The 9749-nt window shown below is 40.5% G+C and overlaps 1 long non-coding RNA gene across 1 annotated transcript in view; it reads right to left on the bottom strand.

Moving 5' to 3' along the window:
* Positions 1-424: 424 nt before the first annotated feature.
* The window catches only part of LOC114678358 (uncharacterized), a 32092-nt gene continuing 22767 nt past the window's right edge, over positions 425-9749 (bottom strand). Inside the window, exons 2-3 of the long non-coding RNA XR_003729722.2 lie at positions 5979-7181; positions 425-3186 (exon numbers count right to left, since the gene is read on the bottom strand). This is a non-coding gene — a long non-coding RNA (uncharacterized LOC114678358). The remainder of the gene's footprint in view (positions 3187-5978; positions 7182-9749) is intronic.

Genomic DNA, 9749 nt, shown 5'->3' with positions numbered 1-9749 from the left:
TTAACTTTAGCTAGCATGTTTACACACAGATTTTTTTTTTACAATTAATGTTTTAAAACTTGCTTAAACCTTCAAAACACATTTTTAAAATCCTTTTAATGTAGGCAAAAATTTACATTCTTATGCCTCCTTATAATCCTTTTACCAAAGGTATATTTTACTTTCCTTATACACTTTGCACATAAACTATTTTTTCAATAGTTTTACATTCAGGAGGCCTAGTTACTTTTAAATTACACAACATTTCTTGGATAATTTTTTTATAACATTTTTTTTTCTCTTTAATGACTTTCGCAGACAATTCTTCTACCTGCCTCAACTTTCAGACAAACATTTCTTTCTTAAACAACCAGTTAATTTATTTCAGGACAAGAATTTACCCTATAACATTCTTTTTACATAAATTCTGCCCCCCCTTCCCCCCTTTTATTTTTGAAGATAAACATTCTTTTCCAAAGTGAACTTCCTTTATGTCTGTCAACTAGACTGTCTAAGGCCACAAGATTAGAAGTTACTATAATACATGTTACACTGTTAACTTTTAGCAAACTTTATTTTTATTGAAAACCTTGTAAGTTTGGGATTTCAATTATCCTTTGCTCTTTGCTATTAATAAGACCTTGTTTAGTCCAAATTAATTTAGAATTGGTATAGATGGCTTTTTTTTTTTCCTTCAGTTACCTGGGAGGAACCATCTATCATCCTGTCCTGAAGGGAGTTCCTCTTAGGTCTGGTTGGAACTTTGTATGGTAATTAAGATTTAGATCCCCTGTTAGAAAACCTGCTAGGTTAAGGGAATTCTCAGTGGTTAATGTTAAATCATCTTTTTTTTTTTTTTTTTTTTTCCCTTAGGATACTTCTGAACTGGTGAGGTGTACTCACAATGAGGTTTCTTCTAAAAGTTATTTTTATACTTTCTTCTGTTAGCAAAGCAGTTGCCACTACAAATAGAATGCATTTGGGCCATCTGTGGGTTACTGGGTTAAACATTTTTGATAGGAAGACTACAGGTTGTCAGTGGCCTCACTGCTTTTGGGCTATGCCCTTGTTTACACTTACAACAAGGTTGTATTGTAGTGTTGTAGGGTCATAGAGAAGACCTTCAATTGTCAAATATAGGTTTTAAATTTACCCTGGCTTTTAAAGGAATAGGCTACACTTTTTTTTTTTTTTAAACTACTTGTGTATTTCTCTCTTTTCTTTCTTTGACTTTCTGTCTCTCTCTCTTTTTGACTTTCCTTTTGCCTCTGTCTCTGTCTCTCTCTCTCTCTTTTTCTTCTTGACTCCCTCTTTGTCTCTCTGTCTTTTCCTCTCTCTCTTTGCCTCTTTTCCTCTCTGTCTCTTTCCTCTCTCTCTCTCTCTGCTGGTCTTTCCCTGCCTCTGCCAGTCACTTATGTTGCTGTTCTCTCAACAACTGTGGGGCCAGGGGCAGGGAGTGTAAAACCAGCTATAACCAAGTGTCTATGTACGGGAACTGGTCTGGGTGCCCTGGCTTACAGGTTACCTTGTGCCATACCTTTGAAATGAGGTACCTGTCCAGGCTTCCTTCTGATGGCCAACCCACCTCTAATGCTGGCCAGTGTATTTCACACAAAGTTTTAAGTTTTCCTGGTGTCACAGTAACACCATAATCTCACTTAAATTCTTTGTTGAAAATTTTCAACATAGTTCCTAGTGGGGTGGGCTTACTTTGTGCCTGACCCATGCTTCCTCAAGACAAAACATCATGCTCACAGCACACGCACACCACAAAACAAAGAACAGGTACAAAGGGCACACACACACTTTTACAGTTTACACCTAACCAGAATCAAAACCAAAATCAGAGTATCAAGAAATCCAAGCCAGGTCAAAACTAAAACCAAAGTATCAAGCAATCCAAGTCAAGTCAAAAACAAAAACCAAAGTGCCGGTATAGGCATGTCGTGGGTGATCAGGCCATGCTTCCACTCACATGGAGTGGGCAAGTTCCAAAGACTAATCTTACCAAGTTTCAGATGTCTGGACTTCAAATGCCACTTCCTTCCAGGTGTTCAGCCATTGCGTTGATCCTCCACAGGGGTCTGCCATGCGTTGCTCTGGTGAGGTGTTCCACTGGGGCAATTGCCTACCCAGGAGCACTCTCAGGATCCATGTCGCTCAAGCTGGCCAGAGTCCCCCACAGGGATGCTCCACAGGCAGGCCTAAGCTACCTAAGGGGCTGTTTCAACTGTCTGTTAATCACCTCACTTCCCGGTCAGGGAACCAAGAAAGGTAGCAGGACAAACCACAGACAAAACCCCTCAGACACTGAGTTAAAGAAGGAAGGGCTTTATTTGGATGGGAGCTTCAGCAAGACTCATGTCTCCAAAAACCTAGCTCCCTGAGTGAGCAATTCCGGTCCCTTTTAAGGGCTTACAACTCTAAGGGGGTCTGTGTGAGAGGGTCATGATTGATCGAGCAAGCAGGAGGTATGTGACTGGGGGCTGCATGCACTGGTAATTAGAACGGAACAGAACAGGACAGAGATTTTCACAATGCTTTTCCATACAATGTCTGGAATCTATAGATAACATAACCGGTTAGGTCAGGGGTTGATCTTTAACCAGGCCCAGGGTGTAGGGTCGGGCTGTCTGCCTATGGATTTCATTTCTGCCTTTTATTTTTTACTTCTTCTTTCTTTGGAGGCAGAAATTGGGCATAAGACAGGGGTAGTCTCCTCCTTTATGAGCACAAAACACAGATGGGCCTCTTCTCAATCTAGGTCAGGATCATACTGACCCTAGACCTGTAGTCACCTTGTTTTTCTATTTTGATAGATGTTAAGGCTCAGAGCATCTTAAGCTAACACTTGGTCTTAGTATATCTTCTGTTCCCTTTGATTTGTCTTAGGAATGTTCCTTAGCCAGAGGTTTATGTGAGTGTTTTTTTTTTTTTTTTTTTTTTTTTTTGGGTTGATTTCAGCTATTTAAACAATTGATTTAAACTAGTGTGTGAACCTCTTCTCACAAATGGTCAAATAGCCCATAGTAGAAGCAGGTTCTTCCAAATTTGAAATATTTGCTTCCTTTAAAATCTCTAGCATAATTTTCATTTTTGGTCTGCAGGGAATGGTTCCTAGAGTTCTCAGCTCAGCTGTCTTTCAGAGACAGATGATATACCATGAGTTCAAGGAGTCTCTGACTGTTGCCTCTTTTAATTATTTCTCTGCAATGGAAAGTAAAAAGTCTATTATTAGGTGACAACTGATTCAGGTAATCAGTTGGATGCTAAACTATCCCATACACAACAGGAAACTTACATGGTCTCAACTTATCCAATCACAAATTTCCAATTAATTATAAAAGGAAAACTAGTAACTCTATAGTGGAGAAACCTGGCAGACAGCACCTTAATTGAGTGATCAAAGTTAACATCACCAATAATGGAACTGGGTGGAGAAAACTCAAACGGTTTTTTCTCTGCTCTCACACTACAACAACACGGAATATTTCTGTGACCAGATGTGTGGGATCCCCCTCTCCCTGCCACACCAAGCATTTCTGTAGCAGACACCAGCTGAATATCCTTTAATTCAATTCAATTCATTTCTGACAGTATCTCCCTAGAGATCCCATGATTGAGGACTCAGTCTCCAAGACAGCCTCCCACTCCCCACTTCAAATGCCAATCTCAAGTCCTAGGTTGTTTTACCTGTGCTTCTGACAATTGGCTATAAATTGGGGTCTCGCAACTGCCTCCTCAGGTTTGATTAATTTGCTAGAGCAGCTCACATAACTCAGGGAAACATTTACATTTACTAGTTCACCATAAAAGATATTACAAAGGACACAGATAAAGAGATGCATAGGCTGAGGCATGGAAGGGGGTGTGGGTGCCCTCCCCAGGTGAGCCATCCTCCAGGAGTCTTTATGGTTTTGGCTACCTGAAAGCTCTCTGAACCCAGTCCTTTTGGGTTTTTATGGGAGCTTCATAATATAGGCACAATTGGTTAAATCATTGGCCTTTAATGATCAACTTAACTTTCCTCTACCCTCCTCAGAGGTTGGGGGCAGGCTGGGCTGAAAGTCTCGACCTCCTAATCCTGCCTTGGTTTTTGTAGTGACCAGTGCCCGTCCTGAAGCTACCTAGAAGCTGCCAACCATCAGTCAATCATTAGCATACAAAAATACTTTGGGGATTCTAAGGATTTTTGTAGTTGTATGGGTTGGAGACCAAATAAAGCATATATTTTATAATATCACAGTGACAAATGGTCATCAAGTGATGAGAAATACTGCTAAGAACAACATGACGTTCATAGAGTATTCCAGCCAAAGATACACAAACTTAATGAAACCATGAAGAAAGAAAGCTCAAATAAATCTAGAGGGAGGGGTGGAGCAAAATGGCTGAATATAATCCTCCACCGATCATTTTCCCAACAGGAACACCAAATTTGACAACTATTGACACAAAAAACACTTTCATAAAAAACTAAAATCAGGTGAGCAATCAATACCTAGTTTTAACTTCATATCACTGAAAGAGCCACTGAAGGGGGTAGGAAAAGCAGTCTTCAATCACTGATGTCACCCCTCCCCAGTCTCCTGGCAGTAGCTTTGTGGCAAGGAGAGAGAATCTGTGCTCTTAGGGGAGGGAAAGCACATTGAATTCAGTGTTGTCCTGCCACAGTAGAAAGCAAAACTGGGCTGAACTCAGCTGAAGCCTACCTATGGAGGGGACATTTAGACCAGCCCTAGCCAGAGGGGAATTGCCTATCCCAGCAGTTGGAATCTAGTTCCAGCAAGCCCTGCCACTGTTGGCAAAAGTGCTCTGGGACTGTAAATAAACGTGAAGGGCAGTCTGAGTCATTGGGACTGCAGTTCCTAGGCAGGTCATAGTGCTGAGCTGGACTTGGAGCTAGCAGACTTGGAGGGCATACAACCTACTGGGACACCAGCCAGGGTGGCTAACGGAGTGCTTACATCTCTTCTCCCCCAACCCCAGGTAGCACAGTTCTCAGCAAAGAAAGTGAGTCCTTTCTTCTGCTTGAGGAGAGGAGAAAGAAGAGTAAAGAGGACTTTGTCTTGCATTTTGGACACCAGTTCAGTCCTAGCAAAATAGAGCATTGAGCAGAGTTGCGAGGCCCTCATTCTAAGCCCTATCTCCTAGATGACATTGCCAGATGAGACCCTGGGTCAGAAGGGAACCTTAGGCCTTGAAAAGAAAGACCCAGTCCTGGCAGGATTCATCTTCTGCTGACTAAAGAGCCCTTGCACCCTGAATAACCAGCAGTGATAACTAGGGAGTATGCCATGTGCCTTGGGCTCTGAGACATGCTGGCTTCCGTGGTGACCCAGCACATTCCCAGCTGTGGTGGCTACAGTGAAAGACTCATTCTGTTTGAGAAAAGCAGAAGGAAAAGTAAAGTGGACTTTGTATTGCACCCTAGATACCAGCTTAACCACAAAGGAGTAAGAAGCAGGTTTTTGGGGTCCCTGCATCTAGGCCTAGGCTCCTGGACAGCATTTATGGACCTTCCCTGGGCCAGAGGGAAGCCCACTGACCTAAAGGGTGAGTCCCAGGCCAGGTAGCATTCATCACAGGTTAACCAAAGATAACCCTTGGGCCTTAAGGGGACATGGGTTGTAGTCTCCTCCAATCAGTTGCAGGCTTTAAGAGAAAAAGACAGAGGTACGTCAAAGAAGAGAGAATTCTGGTAGCAGACTACCTTTGGACTCTAATTATTCCTTGCCACTCTTCCCCGAGTCTCTAGCCTGCTTGTGTACCCTGCAGATTTTGGAGGTAATAACCCCCACAACTGTGTAGGCCAATGCCTCACAATAAATCTTTCTCTCTCTCGACACAGACACAGACACAGACACACACACACACACACACATACACACACACCTATTGCTTTTGTTTCTAGAGAAACCTGACTTACATAGTTCTCTCAACAGGAATAGCCTTGCCAGCAAGACAAATGGACATGCCCAGTGCTTAGTTGGGCTTACCTTGGTGATTCTTCTTCTAGTCTACTTCCATGGCCAATCAGTATCTCCCTCTCCTTTATCTGGATACATTCTTTCATCAACTGTGTTAATATAGTCAATAAGGAATAGTCAACTCTTGCTTACTTGTCTTGGCAGGAACTCTTGTCTTTTGAGTGACTTTGCCTATAAATTGATTATATGTAAGCACATAGTTTACCTCTTCAAGGACAATCTTGTTTACCCAATATTCAAATTCTTGTGAGACCATCACTGCAGCACTCTGTACTAATGACAGTAGAAACTAAATTAATGTTTTACTTATAGCTGCATTTGAGGTTGATACACCAGACATTTCCTAGACATCAATGGCTAGTCCAATTGTGTAAGATGATGTTTGGGAAATCTCTTAAGCATTGCTTTTCATTGTAATTATTTCACTTGAGCTTAGGTGTCCTGCTGTTGTATTATTTCCATGTGCCTGCATTTGCATATTTCCATTGTGATAAACATCTGCACTCATCTTTCTTTCCTCCTGTCTTAGAAAATGAAGTGACCCTCCTACTGCTCAACCCACTGCCATTTGCCTTTTGTCTTTTCCCCACTTCAAGACTGAAATGATCTTTATTGAAATAGTGTATTAAAATTGCCAAATTCATTGTAGTCTTGTCAATCTTTATCTTACCAAATCTCTTTTTATTTCTGATTGTTGAACAAGCACTTCTCAGAGCTCTATCCTTTCTGCTCCTGGCTTCCCTGCCATTATTTATTCTAATTCTAACCACATATGCCGATAAGCCCTGGACAATTTTATTATTTTCCTTGATAGGCTCCTCCTCTTTTGCTGCCAAATCATTAATCATGATTTGTTTCTGTCTTCAGGCACTGCTTTTCTCTCTTTGTCTCCTCATGTCAGATGACCAGTAACATGGTTTTTATTTTATTTTCTTTGGGTGGGGGGAGACCATATTATTATGGATTTGAGTTTTATTATTATTCAAATCCATCTTCCTGAGCATTCGAGGATCGTAGTTTTTAAGGACAACTTGGTGTGTGACAGGAAGCCAGTGAACCAGGAGTGCTGATTGGTCAAGTTAGAAATGAAATCACAGGAAGTTGAAGCTGTCTTCTTGCACGGAGTCAGTTCCTGGTTGGGGGCCAGAAGATCACATGAGCCAGTTTATCGATCAATCTGGGTGGTGCCAGCTGATCCATCAATGGCAGAGTCTGCAAAAAAAACCACAGGCACTGATCTTAGGAGCAGTTTAGGGAGGGTCGGAGTCTTGTATCCTCCAGCTGCATGACTCCTAAATAATAACTTCTAATCTTGTGGCTAAATTTGATAATCCTACAAAGGCAGTCTAGTCCCGAGGCAAGAAGGGGGTTTGTTTTGGGAAAGCACTGTTACCATCTTTGTTTTAAACTATAAACTAAGTTCCTCCCAAAGTTAGTTCCACCTATGCCCAGAAATGAACAAGGACAGCTTAGAGATTAGAAGCAAGATGGAGTTGGTTAGGTTAGGTCTCTTTCAGTGTCTAAGTTATAATTTTGCAATGGCCATTTCAATCCCGCCCTGTGGGTTTTATAAAACTTTAACCTCAAGGTGTTTGCTAAAGAAGATGAAAAAAGGGCAAAGACTGCCCTAACTTCTTTCTGCTGATCAGGGCATAGTGGTGGTAGGTGCTGACCCCAAGGTAAGAGGAGTGGAACCTCTTTGCAACTGTCTGAGCACACTCACACAGGCCTGGCTGCGGTTCCAAGGCTTGCATGGCAAAAACGTTAGTATTGTCACCTATAGTTTTAGGACCACATTTAAGGCAGGCGCATACCATAGGATAAATAATGGGTATGAGGGTAAGGAGTGGAATTTCCAGGTTTAAAGTAAAGATTTGAAAGCATTAGTTAGGGGACTTTTAGCCCACAAAGAATTTAGGATTTATTCCAAACTGCAGGAAAAGAAAAAAAAAGAAAAGAAAAAAAAAGAATAGCTAACAATATATATTATAACTTTTTTTTGAAGCACAATTTTTCTCTCTCCAGTCCTCGTTTTTATTAAAAACAAGTCATGATAGGATTGATTCATTTGCAAACCAAACTTCAGTCTTATACTTGGCCTGATTATTTGCATAAAGTGCAGCAAAAATAATTATTTTTCACATAGGCTCTATTAATATTGGCTTTGCTGAAACTTTATTCTATAAGGAATCTCAGGTTGTACTTTTTTTTTTTTTTTTGAGATGGAGTCTTTCTCTGTCAACCAGGCTGGAGTACAGTGGCATGATCTCAGCTCACTGCAACCTCCACCTTCCAGTTTCAAGCGATTCTCCTGTCTCAGCCTCCTGAGTAGCTGAGATTACAGGTGTGCACAACCAAGCCTGGTTAATTTTTGTATTTTTGTTTTAGTAGAGATGGGGTTTCACCATATTGGTCAGGCTGGTCTCGATCTCCTGACCTCAGGTGATCCACCCACCTCGGCCTCCCAAAGTGCTGGGATTACAAGCAAAAGCCACCATGTCTGACCAAAAAAAAAAAAAAAAAAGTACTTTTTAAAAGCCTTGAAGCCCAGCTACAGACTTATCTATGCCTGAAAATGCCTGTGAACTCCTCACTTTAAGGTCCCAAGATAACCTGGGCCTTCTGGGCCTATCAGAAAGCGACATTCTTCACTTATCACGGGTCAGCAACCCTATACAGGGACTGCGTAGACAAGGCATGAGGCCAGTTTTCCTGAGGGGCTTTTGTTGGCTCTATAAGTCCACTTTGATTCTTTAAAGAATGAATAACATTTTAGTGAAAGCCTTGCTAAAATAACCAGTTTCTCCAATTGTGTTCTGTAAGTAAAGAAGACAGATTCTTATTGCACTTATGCAAATAATTATACTGCCGTAAGTTGACAATACTCATAGATAGTTTCTAAATCCTGGAAAAATCCGATAGAGAGAAAGCGATATGCTCCAAATTTTGTTCCCAGGAGTACACTTTACTCACTTGTTTAAAGTTGCAAATAGGTCAAAAGAAATAAGTTCTCTTGACTCTGAAAACAAAAGGATTAGCAATGTTTAAAACATCAGCTCTCCATGACAGTCCTAGAAGTTCCATTTATTTTCTCTATTCCAATAGCACAATTTTTAAAGTTATCAGAGACCTGCACTTAGGGTCCTATATCTGATTATAAACTACCTTTTGAAAAGGACTAAAGCAAGACAAAATGTCTATGGATGACAAAAGTTTTAGGACAGCCACTATTAAAGCTACAATTGACTAAGAATTTTGGTTACTTCTGTGACATACAACAAATTTACATAACTATAGCTGTTAATAACATATACTAAATTATATCAAAATTATAGAAGTTTCCCATAATTTTGGAACACATTCTAATAACACATTTATACAAATACAGTCCAAATAAAGCCAAACACCATTTCATATTTGACAATGCTTCCTATACAATTTTTATACCAAATAAGCCAAACATATCATTTTTGAACTTCTGGGGACCTAATGTCTAAAGGATTAATTAGGTCAGAAAATAACACACTTTATAATTTGATTTTAGAAAATCTGTCAACTATCGAAGGTTTACAACACTGAATATCACAAAATAGAATAACAGGTTATCCATTTATCCAAAGTGGTAACTCAAAAAAAATTTTTTAAAAGGCAAAAACCTTTACTCTGATAGAAGAGACTTAGCTTTCCAAACAAGACCCAATGAAGACAGAATGAGGCCAACTAAATGTGTCTCTTCTCTCTCCTCCTCTTTTATTCCTCTGCCATTTACCCAAAGGGGTA

The sequence above is a fragment of the Macaca mulatta genome, chromosome 5, assembly GCF_049350105.2.
Source record: "Macaca mulatta isolate MMU2019108-1 chromosome 5, T2T-MMU8v2.0, whole genome shotgun sequence".
Lineage (NCBI taxonomy): Eukaryota > Metazoa > Chordata > Mammalia > Primates > Cercopithecidae > Macaca > Macaca mulatta.
The sequence above is the reverse complement of the archived record's forward strand: the minus strand, read 5'-3'. Positions and strand labels throughout refer to the sequence as shown.